The sequence below is a fragment of the Ambystoma mexicanum genome, chromosome 8 (genome assembly GCF_040938575.1).
Source record: "Ambystoma mexicanum isolate Mex_15411 chromosome 8, UKY_AmexF1_1, whole genome shotgun sequence".
NCBI lineage: Eukaryota > Metazoa > Chordata > Amphibia > Caudata > Ambystomatidae > Ambystoma > Ambystoma mexicanum.
In genome coordinates this window covers 1,025,312,656-1,025,332,230 of record NC_090929.1, presented here as the reverse complement: position 1 = coordinate 1,025,332,230, position 19,575 = coordinate 1,025,312,656, and positions in this window count along the sequence as shown.

Below are 19,575 nucleotides of genomic sequence, written 5' to 3'. Positions count from 1 at the left end.
GCAGTGTTTGGGGACTTCCTCTTTGAAGAGGACCCTTTCGATGCAAGGCTCACCATAGAGGCCGATGTTGATGGCGATCACCTTTTGCCCAACTCAGACTCGCATCAGCGGCAAACCCAGTGGCACTAGTGTCGGATGTGCATGAATGTTTGTTTTTGAATGTTTGTGTTGTGTATGTTGAGATGCAGGGGTGTCGGGTGTGCATGAATGTTTGTTTTGGAGTGCAAGTGAGGTGTATGTTGAGATGCAGGGTGTGTATGTGTGCATGCTTGCTAGTTTGTATGCTGATTTGGGGGGTGGGGGGTTCTGGTCTGTATGCGTGCATGCTTGAGAGTGTGTGTGCAGCGTTTTGGGGTGGGGGGTTTGGGTCTGTATAGGTGCATGTTTGAGAGTGTGCCACTTTGGGGGGGCATAGTGTTTGGTTGAGGGAGCCATGGGGCGTAGTGTTTGGTTGGGGGTCAGGGGGTGTCATGAGCACTACTCCCGAGGAGCCAGGACTGGCCCAGCGCCCCCAGAAGCAGACCCTTCTTCCACATCTCCGGACCCAGCAGACCCCTACAGGGGCCCTTTGGTCCGTGTCCTGGCGCCTTTGCCGCTAGGCTCATAAAGGACTTCAGTCCCGGCGCCTATAAACTGTGTAATAATGCTTGGGTGGACTTACCTGAGGCAGAGCATGCTGCATACTTACCCAGAACAATCCAGTCTGGCTGAAGTCCCCAGCCATCAGGGCTGGGAGGAACTATTTCCTCTATTCAGGAACTCTTTTCTTACCTGGGTGGGGCTGGTGGAAGAACACACACCTGAAGCACTTCTCTGCTATTTAAACCACGCCCGATGGAATACACGTGCTTCGCGTTATTCTGCATCAGCAGCAGGACGCTCAACCGAGTCGGCTCCTGCATCCTGGCTCCTGACACGCCCGCCAGCACCCGGAACACCTGCAAACAAACAAGAAAAGAGAAGGTGAGCATTAGAAATTATACTTACCAGAATCCGGCCTCAGCAATCCTACCTCCGACGATCCTGCAAAGGAAAAGTACAAGATTAGCAGCGCTCTCAAACGCTCGCAGCCGCGCCGCCTTGTCTTACCCATCCGTGGCCTCGCCGAACTCCACCGCGGCCACGACGCCGGCAGCATCTCGGCACCTGAAAGACAGAAAGAGACAGTCATTAGAGGTGCCCGCTCTAAAGCGGCCACATTCTTTCCACTTACTTACGTGCCTCATCACGCGCGACAGCGGCTGTGTCGCCGGCAGCATCTCGGCACCTGTAAGCAGAAAAAGAATCATTAGAAGTAAGCAGTCGCTTTTCTTTCACTTACCTTCCTCCACCGTGGCCACGACGACAGCTACATCCCAGCACCTGCATAAGAGGAATACACATGGTGCACTAACTAAGCACGGAGAACAAATACTGACCAAGAGACTTACCTGCTTTAGGTTTCTGGGCCCCGGCTCCTGTGGAGAAAAGACACTCATACTTACGGCTACCGCAGGAGTGACGAAAGGACACAGTGTCCGCAACTATTTCCCATCCAGTGACGTAACTGGATTCTACGCAACCCTGCACCTGAAGCAGGATGGAGAGCTCATCTTCACAATACCTAAGGTGAGAGCTCGCAGAAACCAAGTTGGGGGTCAAGAAGAGTGAGAAACGGGAGATTGGTGGGAATACATATCCACCCCAACTGGTAATCAATCCCTTTTCTTCCACCTGCAGAAAACTTACTCTACAAGCCAGGCAATCCGAATTCGGAGGCCCCGTCCAGAGCATCTTCCGGGCCCTGCGCCTCACGATAGAAGAAACGGTAGCAGTCCAGTTCGGGTCAGCGTCTCTGTGGGAATCAGGTGAGCGTTACAGGGGGCCATGGTGTTTGGTTGGGGTGGGAGCCATGGGGCATAGTGTTTGGTTGGGGGTGGGAGCCATGGGGCATAGTGTTTGGTTGGGGGTGAGGATGTGATGGGGCATAGTGTTTGGTTGGAGGTTGAGGGAGCCATGGGGCATAGTGTTTGGTTGGGAGTGAGGGAGCCATGGGGCATAATGTTTGGTTGGGAGTGAGGGGGCCATGGGGCATAGTGTTTGGTTGGGGGTGGGAGCCATGGGGCATAGTGTTTGCTTGAGGGGTAGGAGCCAAGGGGCATAGTGTTTGGTTGGGGGTGAGTGGGCCATGGGGCATAGTGTTTGGTTGGGGTGAGGGGGCCATGGGGCATAGTGTTTGGTTGGGGGTGAGGGGGCCATGGGGCATAGTATTTGGTTGGGGGTGAGGGGGCCATGGGGCATAGTGTTTGGTTAGGGGTGGTGAGGGTGCCATGGGGAATAGTGTTTGGTTGGGGTTGATAGCCATGGGGCATAGCGTTTGGTTGGTGTGAGGGACATGGGGCATAGTGTTTGCTTGGGAGGATGGGGCCATGGGGCATAGTGTTTGGTTGGGGGTTGAGGGAGCCCTGGGGCATAGCGTTTGGTTGGGGGTGGTGAGGGGGCCATGGGGCATAGTGTTTGGTTGGGGGTGGGAGCCATGGGGCATAGTGTTTGGTTGGGGGTGGGAGCCATGGGGCATAGTGTTTGGTTGGGGGTGGGAGCCATGGGGCATAGTGTCTGGTTGGGGGTGGGAGCCATGGGGCATAGTGTTTGGTTCGGGGTGGGAGCCATGGGGCATAGTGTTTGGTTCGGGGTGGGAGCCATGGGGCATAGTGTTTGGTTGGGGGTGGGAGCCATGGGGCATAGTGTTGCACTCCAAGAGTGAACCCAATAATAAAGCTAAAACAGGCACAGTTAGGAGATGTACATCCTTTGCTTTTTGAGGAAACCTGACTCAACGAAGGCCATGCTCCTCTTGGGCAACCCAAACAGAAAACTATAGCAGTCCAAAATAACGGAATGTCCAATCAAGGATCAATAAAATATATATAATTTAATTAAACAGACGATATACAATAACTAAATAGAAATAAATTATAACATTGGAAAATGTGCAGTACAAAATGTAAACATTCTTTTTCCGTGTGTTTAATACAAATTGGGGGTTGAAAAAGCCTCCTGCCATGCCCCGCCTACCGCCCCGCCCACATTTACTTTTCGGCCCACTATAGCCCTCATGTAAGGTACTTTCGGCCCTCTGTCAAAATCAGTTGTGCACCCCTGCACTAGCGTCATGGAGCTTGGCCTTCCCTTGGACCCCCGCAAGGGGGTGTCCTCAAAGGATCTCAATCTCATCCGAGAGGGAGTTCTCTCCTTGGACCAGCCGGTCCTAGATGAGGCTCGACTCTGCCCCGCGGCTGACTCAGTGGCCTTTTCGACTTGAGCCAAGCTGACAGTGTGCTGTAGCAGTCTTTTTTGGTTTTCTTCGAGAAACCACAGCACACTTCGCATCCCTCCTAATCGTGGTCTGGATGGAGGCAGTATAAGCATTTATGATGCCAATCTTCCACAAAGACGTTCCTTAATTCACACTTCGCACAACACGAAGCAGCTACGACTTTCTTTCTTCTCTTCACTCATGGTTAAAAGGCGTGAAGCAGGCCCAAGACCGGGAATTCTTGAAATTTTGATAACAATGCAACGTGGATGAAGATCTTCGCTGGTAGCTGATCCCTGCTGACGACTCTCCTTTCGTGGAAGATAAATAAGCAAAAATCAGTCAAAATTCTAACCATTTTGGATAAAAATCTGAAAAAACACAGAATTAGCTTGAGGACTCCCAATACTGTAGCGTGCAGTAAAAATCTGAAGATGGCCACCAGGGGTGAATCTTAGGGAGAGGACGGTCATTGGATGGGGGCAGTATGACCCAGAGGACAGATTGGTTTAGGAGGAGAAATACAGTTTTAAGTAAAAATGAAACAGTTGGGAGGCCACCAGGGGGCGCACAGGCAATGGCTGCCTGAGTGCACAGCTCCCGCCGAAGCCTGGGAATCCGAGGGGACTGAGACCCCCCCCCCCCCCCCCTGAGACCCCCCACCGCAAGTACAACTTGGGAGACCGACTCGGCGCCCCCCCGGCCCCCCGACGAGCAAAAGAGCGGAGCTCGAGCTCCCCGGGGAGCCGGAGTTCGCAACCCGCGGCGCCTGGGCGGGTGACGCAGCAGGACTGGAGCGGCCTCGGGACCGCGAGTGAGGCAGTCTCTCCCCGGACGCACACAGCACCCCAGCCCGACCAGCCCTCACTCCCCCTATCAACAGCCCCCCCCCTCGGAGTGCGGGGAGCGACCCGGTCGGGGCCCGGGCCCCCGGGACTTCGGGGTCGCGGCCGCGGGTCGGTCTTCTCCGCCCCTCCGCCCCTCCCCCCGCAGCCCAAACCAGAGCACAGAGCACCGGGGCTGCCCGCGCGGCGAGGAGGCGGCATCCGGGGGCCTGGAGCGGCGCCCCCGGGGACTTGGAGTCCTCCCCCCCCCGGGAGTGAGAGAAAGGAGTGGGGCAGTCCTCATCGCGGGCGCTCGTGGCCCGCCGGAGCCCAGTGCAGCAGAGCTGGGGAGCCCCGGTAGGCCTGGGACTCACCCCCCCACAGGTGAGCGGCCCGAGCGGGGTGGAACCCCAGGAGTAGGAAGACCAAAGGTGTGGACTGTGGACCGGGGGCCCCGGACCCCTCCCCCACAGACAGCACGGCCTGAAGCGGGGGTGACCAGGGTGCGAGGCCCCCGTCAGCAGCTGGTGGGGCGTGTGCCCGCCCAGAGGTGCCCCCCCAGGACTCACTGCATGAGCCACAACGTCCTTTCCCCCCTTGGACTGGAAGGTCGGGCCCCCTTGAACCACCATTCCCCCCCCCCCTCAAGGAGACCAGAGGAGGCCCCAGAAGACCACGAGGCGCTTGAAAAGGGTGTGAGGCCTCTGCCTGGGAACAGGTGGAGCGTGTGCCCGCCCCCCCGGACTGTGTCACCCCATTCGGGACATCTGTGGAGTGCACAACCCAAGTAAGGAAGGACTGGCCAGCAGGGGACCCCCCGCCCCCTGCCGGGGCCGCGGGGATCCAGACGACAGGACACAGGAAAGAACCACATGAGCTGGAGGGAAGCCTTGCAGAGATACCGCTTCCAGGAGGTTGTAAGAGGTGACAAAGGCTTAACCCGTGAAGGGACCATGGCCCAATCTGGGGACGCCACCCCCTCCTCGGCGGCAATGGAAAGGGGCTTCGCCTCGATCCTACAGGAAATTAGGGACATGCGCTCCGACACTGCCCAGAAATTTGAAAAAATGGACCAGAGGGTGGATAAGATTGAGGACAGGCTGCTACAGGTCAAATCCAACCAATCCTCCACAGCAGTCAAAGACATACAATATAGCATGAGGCTGGAGGCCCTGGAGAAGAGGGACGAGGAAAGGGCCCGGCAGATGGATGATTTCGAAAACAGGGAGAGGAGGAACAACCTCAGAATCTTTGGGGTGCCCGAAATGGAGGGGGAAACGGAGAGGGACGTCACCCGAGCAGTACGAGACATCATCACTCTCTTGTTCGCGGAGGAAATGACAACCGAGCTAACTTTCGAAAGGGTGCACAGGGCTGGGGGCAGGGCCGGGGCCCCCCGGTCGATTCTGGTCCGGTTCCACTACTACTCGGAGAAGACGAAGGTGTTGGAGGAGGCCAGAAAGGCTAGGGAAACACCTACAACAACACCCAAGTCTCCATATACCAAGATCTCTCCGCCTACACGCTGGCCAGGCGTAGGATGTGCCGCCCTCTCACACAGGTGCTTAGGGAAAAGCGAGTGCGCTACAGATGGGGCTACCCCTTTTCCCTGACTTTCGAATACATGGGCCAAAGATCGACCCTGATCACGGAAGAGGACATAAGGGGAGCCATACAAGAATATACAGTGGACACGAACCCCCGGAGGGGCCCATCGGGGCCGGAGCACGGGAGACCCGGTGGCCCTGGTCCGTCCGGCGAGAGGAGAAAGCGCACCGGCGCGAGGAAATTCAGGAACATGAACACCCCCTCACCATCAAAGGACGGAGAACGTAACGACTCCGAAGACTGAGCACGGGGGCACCCTGGTGTGCCCTGGTCGGAGGGACGCAGACTCAGAGGATTCACTACTATCAACGTCCCTACGACCTGCAAGTAGGTGGGGTTCGCAGAGGGGTCACAGCCGCAGGGGGTTTTAGGGGGCTCAAGGAGATGAGCTTCTAATGCAGATTGCCTGGCCGAGGTGGGCAGGCTGGTGGTTCGGCCAAAAGCCAGCGATGGCAGAACTACTTGGCTGGACGCCGGGGCGGGGGGTGGGAGGGACCACGGGAGTTGGGGAAGTTCAGTTATGGTTCGGGGAAGGGGGGCAGTTGGGGTTTTGTCTTAGGCCCACCCGGGGGGAGGGGGCGGGGGGAAAAGGGGAACACAGAGTTGATACAACGGAGCATACGGGGAGGAGCGCAGGGAAGGAGTTGACCGAGAGAGAGGAACATAGTGACCATGGCTGACGGGCTGCCCGCCCTGGGGGTGGGCTCACTTAATGTCCGTGGCTTAAATACCCCCACCAAGAGGTCCCTGCTCTGCAGGGAATTTAGAAGGGCACACCTGGATTTTCTCTTTGTGCAAGAGACTCACTGGCCACGGGGGAAGGAGCCCAAAATGAGGGGAGGGGGAATTGGCGAGGTTCACAGTGCATCCCACAAGTGCAAAAAGAGAGGGGTCGCCATCCTAGTAGCAAAACATGTGGGCTTCGAGAATGAAGCCACGCTGAAAGACCCTGGGGGCCGTTACCTGCTGGTGCGGGGGTCCCTGCAGGGGGCCCCACTGACCCTAGCTGCCATCTATGCCCCAAACGAAGGCCAAGCCCAATTCTGGGAGGAGGTGGGGGACAAACTCAAGTACTTCATCCATGGCACGGTGGTGGTGGGGGGGGGGGGGGGATTTCAACATGGTTCTGGACCCCATCCTGGACAGGAAACGTGCAGGCCCGCAGTCCTCCAGGGCTGCGGACGAGATCATGGCGCGCACCTTCCAAAAAGTCAACCTAGAACTGGGCCTGTTGGATACGATCCCCGTCCCCAGAACAGACTCCCCCTCTTTTACATATTACTCAGCCATCCACACGTCGTTCTCCAGGATAGACTACATCCTGGTGGATGAGACCCTACACCCATTTGCCTCGGGCCACAGGGTAGACCCCGTCCCCTGGTCTGACCACGACTTGGTCCAAGTCACTATAGCAAGGGGAGGTCTATACGAATGCAGAGGGAGATGGAAGTGCAACGACTCCCTGTTAAAGGACGACGTCCTAGCCCAGGAGGTCCTCGAGGCCATCACGGAATTCTTTGAACTTAATGACAACGGGGAGGTGGGTTTACATACCCTCTGGGACGCCTTTAAGGCGACCTTACGGGGAACCTTGATCAAAATGGGAGCCCAGAAAAAAAGGCAAAGGGAGGGCCAGGAAAGGTACCTCAGGGAGAAAATCGCCCTACTCCAACCTGGGGGTCCCCCCACGGTTCCCCTAGACCGCGATCAGGTGACCGCACTGGACGACTATAGACTCCAATTGAAGGATCTCCTTCTCCACAAGACGGAGAGGAGTCTCCAGCTGGTCAAACAAAAGTACTATGAAAAAGGGGACAGGGCGGATAGGATTCTGGCTTGGAAACTGAGGGAGGTGCAGAGGAGCCGATTAGTGAAAGAGGTTAAGAACGAGGTGGGATAATGGGGAGGAGGCGGAGATGGTGGGGATCCTGAATTCAATCCAGATCCCGGCCCTGACCAGGGAGATGGCGGAGGGGTTGGAGGGCCCTGTGACCGAGGACGAGGTAGAGCGCGCGATTGGAGGGATGAAGGTGGGCACTTCCCCGGGCGAGGACGGTTACTCGGTTTACTTTTACAAAAGGTTCCGCTCGACCCTTTCCCCCCACTTGGTAAAAGTGTTCAACGCGGTGCTGGAGGGGGTGTCCCTTCCGGACTCCATGATGGAGGCAATTATTGTGGTGCTCCCCAAGGACGACAGGGACCCTAGGGAATGCTCCTCCTACCGACCCATCTCCCTGTTGAATGTTGATGTGAAGATTCTGGCCAAGGTGCTTGGGGGACGGTTGGAGGGGGTCTTGCCAAAGCTGGTCCACGGCGACCAGGTGGGATTTATTAGGGGGAGACAGGGCTCAGACAACATCCGGAAGACTATAGACCTGTTGCACTATGCCCAGAGGTCAGATCTGGACGCGAGCGTCCTGTCCCTAGATTCGGAAAAGGCGTTCGACAGGGTGGAGTGGAGATTCATGGAACTTACCCTCCAGAAAATGGGCTTTGGTGCACACATCAGGGACTGGGTGGCGGCTTTATACAGGGCCCCTAGGGCCAGGGTCCAAGTCAATGGCGGGTTGTCGGAGCCCTTCCCCCCTGTCGCGGGGGACAAGACAGGGATGCCCACTCTCCCCTCTAATCTATGTCCTCTCCATGGAACCCCTTGCCATAGCAGTCAGAGCTCACTCAGAGATTAAGGGGATTAAGAGGGGGGAGGTGGAATTTAAGCTCTCCCTGTTCGCAGATGATATCCTGGCTTATTTAGTAGACCCGAGATCCTCGCTCCCCCCGCTCCTCTCCCTGATGGCTACCTTCAGGCGTTTCTCTGGTCTCAGGATCAATGCGTCCAAATCAGTCCTGCTCCCCATGAGAACCCGGGACCCGGGGCTTGGACGCTCTTGCCAGCCTGGAAGGAATAACGGTGGGGAAGGCCTCCATTCGATACCTGGGAGTCCTCCTCACCCGGGACCTAACCAATCTAGCCCCTGCTAACTACGACCCCGTTGTGTCAGGAGTCACTGCAGATTTAAGGAGGTGGAGGTCAATGATCCTGTCTTAGTAAGGCCGCATGACGGCTGTGAAAATGAACATTCTCCCGCGACTACTATATCTTTTCACCGCCCTCCCATCTGTAGTCCCTGACCAGACCTTCAGAGTCCTCCAGAATGCGTTGCGGGAGTTCATATGGCAGGGCAAGACCCCGAGAACTGCCAATAGGGTCTTGACCTTACCGAGGGAGGAGGGAGGGTTTGGGTTGCCAGACTTTCAACTCTATTTCCGGGCCGCCCAGCTGCGCGTCCTCCTAGAACACATGAAAGAGGGGAGGGGCACTTACTGGTCATATCTGGAGGACATGAACGCTCACCCACTAAAGATTTGAGACCTCCTGTGGGCCCCTAGCAAGTTTATTCCGAACAGACTCAAATCTCACCCAACCCTGGGAGTCCTCCGGACGATCTGGAGGGAAAGCCCCCAGACGGCACACCTAACATCGTGGCCGTCACCGATGTCTTCCCTCTGGGGTCACCCCTTCAAACTGGGAAGCAGGGGGTTCCGCAACGCCCAGTCGTGGTCCGACCTGGGAATGGAGTGGGCGGGGCAGATGTTTAGGGAAGGAGAATTCCGGCCATATGAGGAACTGAGGGACACCCTCGGTCAGGGGTCCCTCTCCATATTGAATACATCCGCCTGAAGGGAATCCTATGTGACCAGGCCTGGGGCCAGAACCTGAAAAGACAGCTGACCCCCTTCGAGAAACTCCTGGACTCGGCAACCTCCAGGAAGGGTGCGGTATCAGGGATGTACAAGCTACTGAACATGGTTAACCTAGGGGAGAGAAGGGGGTTCCGCACGTTCTGGAATGACTTGGCAGGGGATGAGATCTCGGAGGACGCCTGGTCGAGAATATTTAAAATAGCCTTCCATGGGAACTTACTCACGGCGGACATGGAACACAACTTCAAGATCCTACAGGGGTGACACAGAGAACCAGTGAAGTTGGCTAAAATGTACACGGGAGTGTCCCCCGCATGCCCAAGGGGATGTGACCAGGTCGGTACGAGAGGGCACATGTGGTGGCACTGCCCGAAAGCTCAGGCATACTGGGAGAAGGTGAGGGGCTGGATCGCCGAAGTTTCTGAAGAGCTTCTCCCCCAGAACCCCCTGACAATGCTGCTGGGCCTCCCCCGGAGGACACGGACATACCCCGATACCCTAGAATGTGGGAGACAATGTTGAGGGCGGGAAGGGTTGCACTGGCCCAGAAATGGAAGAGCCTGGAGACCCCTTCGAAGGAGGACTGGCTAAAAAAGGTAAAAAACATGTTCCTGATGGATAAACTGACGGCAATGATGAACAATGACTTGGGCTCTTTCCAAGCAAACTGGTACGGTGTACAGCAGACATGGGGCTGGGATGTGCATTGATCCTCAGGGGGGACAAGGAGTGGACAGGGCCCACGGCCCGGGGAACGATGGTAGTTCATCAGCCATTCAAGTAGTCAACGCTCTCGCTCTTCCTGGAGCTCCAGACTTTGAGCTTTCATAGCGGCTCCCCAGCAAAATGTTTCTATGGGGACTAAGTTTTTTTTTTTTTTGGGGGGGGGGGGGGTGGGTGCGTTAGGGGAGGGTGAGGGGGGGATTTTTGGGCCTGTTACTTGCACAATTTGTGAAAATGTTTTGCGCCTTTTGTTATATTATGAAAATGCAAATAAAACAAAGTTTAAAAAAAAAAATGAAACAGTTTTTTCTTTTACTGAGGATTCCCAGCCTGACGATGGGGAATATTCATGCGCATGTGAATCCATGCCAGGCCCCATTCTGGAGAATTGGCACTTTCTGTTGCAGGTAATTTGTTTTGTAGCAAAGTGTATGTCACAATCACCACAGTTTATATACTCTAGTTAATCAACAACAAAAGGGAGGAAAGGCATAGTCGGTATTGCTTGGATTAGGTACTCTTAACATATACACAGATCTCTGCAACAGGAGATTAAAGAGGAACTGTCAAAATATTTTATTTTAAAAACAATGAGCTAGACATGTAAAGTCGCTCCCCAACTATAATGTTTAACTTCATCTTAAGAGGAAGCGGGAGAATGGAGATATGAGCTGTTTTTAATAGAATGTTATTGTGTTTGTTTTTAGAAAATATATGTTCACATATCCTGAGGAAGACCTACAGTTCTGGTCTGGAGAACATCTATCAGACCCTGTTGAAGTCGAAACTATTGTTACAGTGAAAGTCCTTCATAAATGAGAGAATTACCAATGGGGACACCTATAGTCGATAATGTTTTCTAATGTGGACATTTATCAGTGAACACTATCCATTTTGTTATGAATATATTGTATTTGAATAAGTTTATATGCACATTTTAAGTTCTTTGAATAATGAACTCTTTTAGATCTGAATGGGATGTATGCAGCATGAATGAGTGCGTTTTTTAAATTGAAATTTATATTTGTACATTTATTATAATCAGACTGAAATGAAAGGTCTGACTTCACCCTCTGCACTTATGTGGTGACTGGTGGTAATAGGTGATACTGCTCCTGCATGCAGAATAGGGGGTGTGAGTATGTCAGCTTGTGCGCCTGATCCCCTTCCAGACTCCGTCTCCCAAACCGTGGAACCCGTGGGATGCGCGGTCCCTGGACAGCTCACCTGTTGATTAGTTTTGGCGAGCACTCTGTCCTGCTGCTTCTGGCAGGGGCGCTTGTATGATCTGGACCGAGTTACTTCACTGGTCCCTTGCACGTGGTAGTCCAGTCCTGCTGCGACTAAGCCACTATACTTCAGGTAAGTGTTCCTGTTTGCCTTTGTCTTTCCTCATCTGTTTTTGTTGTATTGTAAAGTTTGTTGTCTTGTATTGCTGTCCGTTCCACTTTTGATGTTTGCTCTTTTGCTTTCTTCCCTTGCAGGTGATGTTGCCAGCACGGCAGAAGCTATGGAGCTCGAGGTGGAAGCCAGAGGGAATGAGGAACGAAGCTGCAGCGGTACAGTAGCTGGTAAATTGTTAACTAGGGGGCGTGTGGGGCTCAAATGCGGCCCAGACCTAGCACAGGTGTTCTGACGTTGTCTTTCTTCTTCTTCGCAGAGTCCGAGTTCGTGGATGCGGAGTGCAGTGCTGCAGCATCGGGATCAAGATCACTGGATGTCAGGAGATGAGTCTGCAGATGAAGCAATGAAGCACCGGTTTCCTGGAGGTGAGTATGCATGAGAATGCCTGGTTTAAAAGGTAAGTAAACTGGTCCAAGCGGTGGTGAGAGTCACGTTGCACGTGAGTGCACAGTAAAGCGAAGCACCGGCCTTAAGGACAGAGCAGCTTATATAGCTGACCTTCTGAAGCCACGCCCACCAGGTTCAGCCTGCCTGCCACACCCGATGAGTCAGCACATGAGGATATTCTCTGGAATAAAGGCTTTCAGCACCTGGAAAGTTCTTGTAAAATAAAAGTACTCCTGCACTGAAATAAAGTAAAAGCACTCCTGCACTGAAATAAAGTGTTCCTGCTCACATCTCTATATAAGCCTGGCGCCTTAGGCGCCAGGATTGAGTCCAGCCAGGGCTCCTGTGTTTATGGGTCCCAAAGGGACATAAGTGAGTCAAGTGACCCATTCCCCCATCACTAGATTGTGTGGGTTTTGTTTACTGGGGCCTATGGCCATGACAGCACTCCCCCTCAAGGCCCCTCATGCGTGGTTTCCCCCCTGGCCCTGGTTTAGTGGGGTTATTGTGGTGGAACTGCCCGATTAATCGTGGAGCGTGGACATGCTCACTGGTTTCCCAGGTCCGATCTTGGGCTCCATAACCTTCCTAGTCTATAAGGTAGCATAACTTGGACCGGACCATTTTAGAGTCTAGGATCCTTTTAACTTTGTATTCTGGTTCTCCTTCAACTATTTTGGTTTGGGATCCGGTGGAGTATCGATCCGCGTACCTGGTCTGAATGGTTTTAGGAGAGAGACATGAAACACCAGGTGGATCCGCATGTGGTCCAGTAATTCCAATTTCGTTGTCGCAGGGTTGATCACAGCCTTGATAGTGTAGGGTCCCAGATATCAGGGACGGAACGCTTGTGGTCCGTTCAGGGGAATGTTTTTGGATGCCAACCAAACCTTGTCTCTAACTTGGTAGTTGGGAGCTTCCCTTCAGTGTCGATCCGCAAAATGCTTCTGTTTCTCTTTAGCTCTGGCAAGATGCTCTGCTGCTTGCTTCCTTAAAAACCTGGGTGATGGTTTTTTGTAAGGTTGTTACAGGGGGCATTTCTAATGATTCGAGTGGGTCGAAAACGGATGTCTGTGGATGTCGACCGTACACTATGTAGAATGGTCTTTGTCCCGTACTGGTGTGAATGGATTTGTTATATGCATATTCTGCTAAGCAAAGTATGTCCTTCCAGGTATCCTCGGTTTGTTGCAGCATACACCTTATGTATTGCTCGAGGGTCTGGTTCGTCCATTCGGTCTGGCCGTCGGTTTGGGGGGTGATGGCTTGTAAATAACCAGAGGTTGATTTTGGCAATTTTACACCACCTTTTCCAGAATGAAGAGACAAACAGTTCCTCGGTCTGATATCAATTTTGATGGGAACCCGTGTAGCCGGATGATCCGTTCCAAAAACACGGTAGCCACTGTAGAAGCAGTTGGGAGACCTTTCAGGGGAATAAAGTGGGCCATTTTGGAAAACAGATCTACGACGACTAAGACGGTATTGTATCCGTTACAGGAGGAAAGGTCTGTAATAAAATCCATTGATAGCGTATGCCATCCTGCTGAGGGTACTTCTAAAGGACGTAGCAGACCCGCAGGACTTTGTTTTTGGGACTTGTGTTGTGCACAGGTGCCACAGGTTGCGATGAACTGAACAATGCCCTTTCGCCAAGTTGGCCACTAGTAATTTTTCTTTATTTTAGCTTGGGTTTTGGCTATTCCTGGATGCTCTTCTACTAATGAATCTTGATAGTTTGCGATGATTTGATTCTGTAATTTCTTATCCGGGATGTACAATCGTCCTTGGTAGTATGGTAGGTTGTCCACGATCGTATACCGGTCTCCCTTCCCTAACCATTCCTGTTGCGCTGGTGGACTCATCAAGTGTTGCAGGACAAATTTTAAGTTGTCTAGAGTGATGGTTGCGGCAATCATGCCTTAGATTCATCCTTCAGGGATGATGGGCACAGGGTCTGATGCAGTGATTGCCTCTTCTCCCTCACTCATGCGAGACAGGGCGTCCGCTTTTCCATTAAGTACTCCGGGTCTATAGGTGATGACGAAGTTGTATTCCGTAAAGAAGAGAGCCCAGCGGAGTTGGCGTGATGATTGCGCTTTAGCGGTCTTCAGATATTCTAGATTGTGATGATCCGTGACGACAGTGACTGTGTATGTATCTCTAGCTCCAAGAAGATAATGTCTACAGGCTTTGAACGCTGCCTTAATTGTTAGCAGTTCTTTATCAGTGATTGTATAATTCAATTCAGGGGCTGAAAACTTGCGAGACCAGAATGCCACGGGATGCAACTGACCCGTTTCGGGTTCTCGTTGTGACAGGACTGCTCCCATTGCTATGTTGGAAGCATCAGTTTTGACCACGTATGGTAGTTCTGGTCGAGGATGCCGTAGAATTGTTGCTGTGGTAAATGCTTGTTTTAGCTCCTGTAAGGCTTTCTCTGCCTCTGCGAACCAATTAAATTGTTTATTTTTCCGTAATAAAGAGGTAATTGGGTGGATGATCTGGGAGAACACAGGGATGAACCGGCGATAAAAGTTGGTGAAGCCGAGTACACTCTGTACTCCGTTTATGGATGTCGGTGAGGGCCAGTTAAGGATAGCGTCTACCTTGCGCATGTCCATGCGTATGCCCCGTGGTGTGAGAATAAAGCCGAGGAATTCTACCTCTGTCACATGAAAGAAGCATTTCTCCAATTTGGCATATAGCCGGTGTTGCCGCAGCTTCTCCAAAACTGCCCGGACATGGTTGACGTGGTCCTCCTTGGTGGTTGAATAGATAAGAATGTCATCAATATAGACAAGAGCGCAGACGTCCAACAGTTCGCGGAGCACGTCATTCATGAAAAATTGGAACGCTGCCGGGGAATTACATAGTCCAAAGGGCATAACCTGATATTCATAAAGGCCATATTTTGTGCGAAAGGCAGACTTTCACGGGTCTCCTTTTTTGACTCTTTCTAGATGGTAGGCCCCTCGTAAGTCTAGTTTTGTATATATCTGAGCGTTTTTAACTTGATCCAAGAGCTCGGGGATAAGCGGTAACGGGTACCGTTTTTTTACGGTGACCGGGTTAAGTGCTCTGTAGTAAATACAAGTTCTCAAGTCTGTTACTTTACAGAGGAATTCCTTGAGAGCAGAACGTGCTTCCTACCAGCACGTATTAATCCTACTCAGCATTGCGAGCTGCCCGGTGCTCTTGCTGTTCGTGTTCCCCATCGGATGCGACCTCGCTTCCTGGAGGAGGCGGCGGGACGTGCAGTGAACACGTGACTGATCACGTGTCCAACCACCAGCATAAACTGCCGGCCAGGCCACCCTTGCGGCGTTAAGCCCGGAGGAGACAAGTCCGCTGGCTGTTGTACGGCTGTTTGACGGTGTGACCATTGGACGGGAGACTGCAGAGGTTTTCCCTCTTTGATACCGGCCTTGAGACAAAGGTAAGTCTCTCTTTGCCGTAGTTGACCTTTGTTCCCTGTGAAGTACTCCTTGACCCCTTTGCCTTGGTGCCGAGAGGCAGAGGAAGCTCACAGGTCCTACCGCGGCCGTTTGAAAGTAAGATGCAGCCACGCACCTTAAAAACTGATATGCCGATAGCACCAAAACCATTGGCAATAAGAGATGATAGAACTTTACTGACGCCGGTGCTACGACATCACGCGGTGAACATGATTTGTTCAACGCACCGTTCGAGAAAAGCAAGCAAAAGAAACATAGCCTCCCCCAATATTGGAAACAGTAAAGATCTTCGCTCCTTCTGGAAAGAAGCTAGAGAAAAAGTTACAGCTGAAGAGGGAGGGGGGGGGAGGAGGTTGAGGTGGGGTCGGGGCAATTTGAATGTCAACAAAAGACTGTTAACAAACCTCCTTGTGCTGTTCCACTTAATTCAGCATTGAGAATACAAGAATCAACTGTCAGTGCCCTAACTACTCCAATTGATATTACATCTGATACACAGGCTAATCCAATTGTTAGCATCGAAGGAGTTTCGATTTCAGACAGTGCATTATTAAAGGTGCTTCCACCAACGGCAAAACAGCCACAAGATAAAACAAAAAACTACACCAGTACAGATGCGGCCATCATTGACTTGGACCCAGAGAGGACAGATTTTTCACTACAAAATCTTCCCGACAATTTGTCCAAATCACCAGTGCTGTTTGAGTCACCAGAGGAGGAGAATAGTGGTTCAAGTCTGAATGATTCATATATGCAACCAACTCCAAGGAGACCACAAAATCTACACGATGATAGTCCAAGACAGCATAGTGGGCCACTTAACGAGAAGCTATTAGAAACAACACTCGCAGCCATGAATATGGCAATTCAAGCACTAGGCAAACTGTATGAGTCAATTGATTCAAAACTCGCAAAGCAGGTGACCAATATGAATAATATGCGAAATTGGCAAGAGACACTCGCACAATAATTGATGACGAAACTAAAATTCCAATCCCCAAAAAATGCAAAATATACTAGGGGTAACAGTCGCATGCCAAACATTGAAAACCAATGAGATACAAAACATACCTAAGAACAAAAAAACAATGGCAGAATTACCTTGCATTGAAAAAGTCTTACTCCGCCCCAATCAAGTAAAGAACACATAGGGGAAAAGATCTCAAACTCGAAACAGACACTAACCCCAAAAATGGATTATGTCATCTTCAATGTGGGAAAAACAGGGCTACCCTTAAACAACGTACCAAATAACCGTGTGAAAAACTCTAAGAGAAGAGAGAGGCGACAGCAAGCACTTAGCAATTTTTCAAGTCAATTAACATACCACAGAAGAGCACAAATACTGCTTCGCAGGCGATCAAAAAAAAATACAAGCAACAATCATTAGTAAAGGACAGTAAGAGGCAGTTAAATGCGAAGAACAATCAGTTAGCATATGCCCCATTAGACAGCTTGATACTGCATATCGATAAAAGCATCCCAGAGTGTCAATCGAAAATAAATACACAAATGAAAACAATCATTACACCTGAAAGCCCGAGAGCTGGAGCCATAGCAGTAGCACAAACACGAGATCTCGAAGCCATCAATCAGCATAGACAAGAGATCAGGAAAGCTGTGGACGACTACATGACTAGCCAGAGAACTCTGGAACAGAATCAAAGAGGATCAGTAAAGGAGCGGTTGCAGCCGTTTGCCTTAAGAGGTATGCTCAATTCTCTGCCAGATGCAAGCACAGTTGGCGAGGCTGAAAGAGAGCCTTGATGCACTGAGCAGAGTACTGAAGCATCTGTCCCTCTTAAGCCAACCTCCCAAGTAACTGCTGTGAATATTGGACAGTCGGGCATTGAGTGCATTGACAGTGAATTTAGCGGCTCAAATATTACTGCGCAGGTACTACAACGCATTGAAATAGTACTAAAAATAATCCCCACAAACAAACCAGTACAAAAAAGCCCTGCAACATAATCCTTAACATTAGCATGCAGACCGGCCCCAAGTGTACAAAAGGTCAGTGATGGCCATCTTTTCTGAAATCGTAAAGTTAGAGGATATATCATCTGCAGATATAGAATGCTTGGAGTTCACTGAAGGAGGACTTAATACAGTTCGATTATGGTTTAACTCCCGAATTGTTCAAAATCTAGTTTAGTCATCGAAAAATGCATTGTATGAATTGGGTTTTGAATTAAGTCCAGAACTTCCCTCCGATCCAAAACAAAAAGTAGAACAGAGAACAGCACAAGAGAAGAGAGAAAAAACTACATTCCAAGAGCCGAATACCTGTCAATGCAAATGTTCCCTGAAGGCCCAATAACTAGAAAAAACAACTCAAATAACCATAGTAAAGCTTTCTAGCTGGAATACAAGGGGCTTCACCCATCTTCTGAATAACAACAACAGTAACTTAGGAGCAAGTGACATCATATTGTTGCAAGAGACGTGGCTGACTTCAGTACCGGTATGGGACAACTATGATATCTATCTGAACCCAGCAAATAAACAAACCACCGGAAGGCAATCTTCAGGCCTCCTAACAGCCATCAAAATAACAAAGGTAACCTCCTCCAAATTATGGGCAATGCCAAACAACCATATGCTCATGGTGAAGGTAGTCATTGGAAAGGTGGGTTATGCAATCTTGAATGTATATTGGAACTGCATGGCAATAACGGAAACAAAATTCTATGAAGATCTGAAAATGCTCTTGGAATTAGCAGAAAATAATACAATGGTATCCTGCATAGTAATGGCGGGTGATCTTAACATCAACTGCTGGGAAAGTAAAACCCGGGGAGACAAAGTAAGAGCGCATAAATGGAATTTATTTACTAAACATCGAAGCCTCCACATGCTTAATGGCATGGTTAAAACTGACATACCTCCTCATGCCACAGGGAAACGTGGGAGCACTTATTCCATAATTGACTACATATATGTAAATGACAAATTACTCCCAGCTGTGAGGGGATTCGAGATACAAGACACAGAAAAAAGTTACCATAACATCTTGGAAATGACATGGGAGAATGAACTGCAAAGAACAACTTGCTCATCAAAGAATATGACTCAGGGTAGTTATCTGTTAATCCTGGTTTGAATCGCCTTTGATGGTCTGAGGAGGGTTTAGAGCATTTTAACAAATTCCTGTCAAGTTTACACAAGAATAAAAGTGAAAGAACTTTCTAACAAAAGAATACAGTAACACAATGCAACTCTTTCAAAAGCCGAAAAAGATAATATACCTTAAAACAATGGCAAAACCATGTCTCCACTTATTCGATCTCACCTTACAAGCAAAGAAAAGGGCCTATAGAGCCGAAATGAGGCGAGTAGCTTGTAATCCTCCACAACTGAAGGTGATTTAATTAAAGGAAATTAGGAACCGCTATGTAAACTGGGTAAAACAGCATCGAGCCAAAATGTACCAAAATGACGGGGCAAATATGCTGAAAATTCTGGCATCGAAAAATACAGCAAGAATGTGGTCAATCATGAATCAAGTGGGGGCTGGTTCACAAGTGGCAATTCAAGCAAATGCAGTTGAGGAACAAAAATGGATTAAACACTTTACAGATTTGTATGCAATACCGCAAGGCAGCGAACAGTTAAATGGTAACATGCTAATGCAGAAATTCCATCTAGCATTTGACCAAGAGGATATACTTCACTTGATCAAGCAATTCAAAGGCCTCTGGGCCTGATGGACTGTCAAATCACCAGCTGAAATCCCAACCAGAGCTTTGGGCTGCTATATTATATAAAATATTCCTAACCATAAACAAAGAGCAAGTGATACCAAAAAGCTGGACACATGCCATAACAGTACCCATATTTATAAAAGGAGATCGCCAACTTCCAAATAGCTATAGGCCTATCTCATTGTTGGATGTCCCGGGAAGGATCTATGGGAGACTATTGCTTAAACCAATTGAACTGCTGGCTTGTGGACCAACATTTAAGAGATCCATTTCAGGGAGGATTTGTTGCGTGATTAGGAACAATCCCAAACATACTATGCCAGAATTTGTTAAAACAAGTATATGGTGAAAAGGGTCAACCATTATATTTAGCATTTATTGATTTCCAAGCAGCATTTGATTCCATCGACAGAGTAATGTTATACAATAAATTGAAAAAACACAAGTGTCCTCAATCTTTACTAACT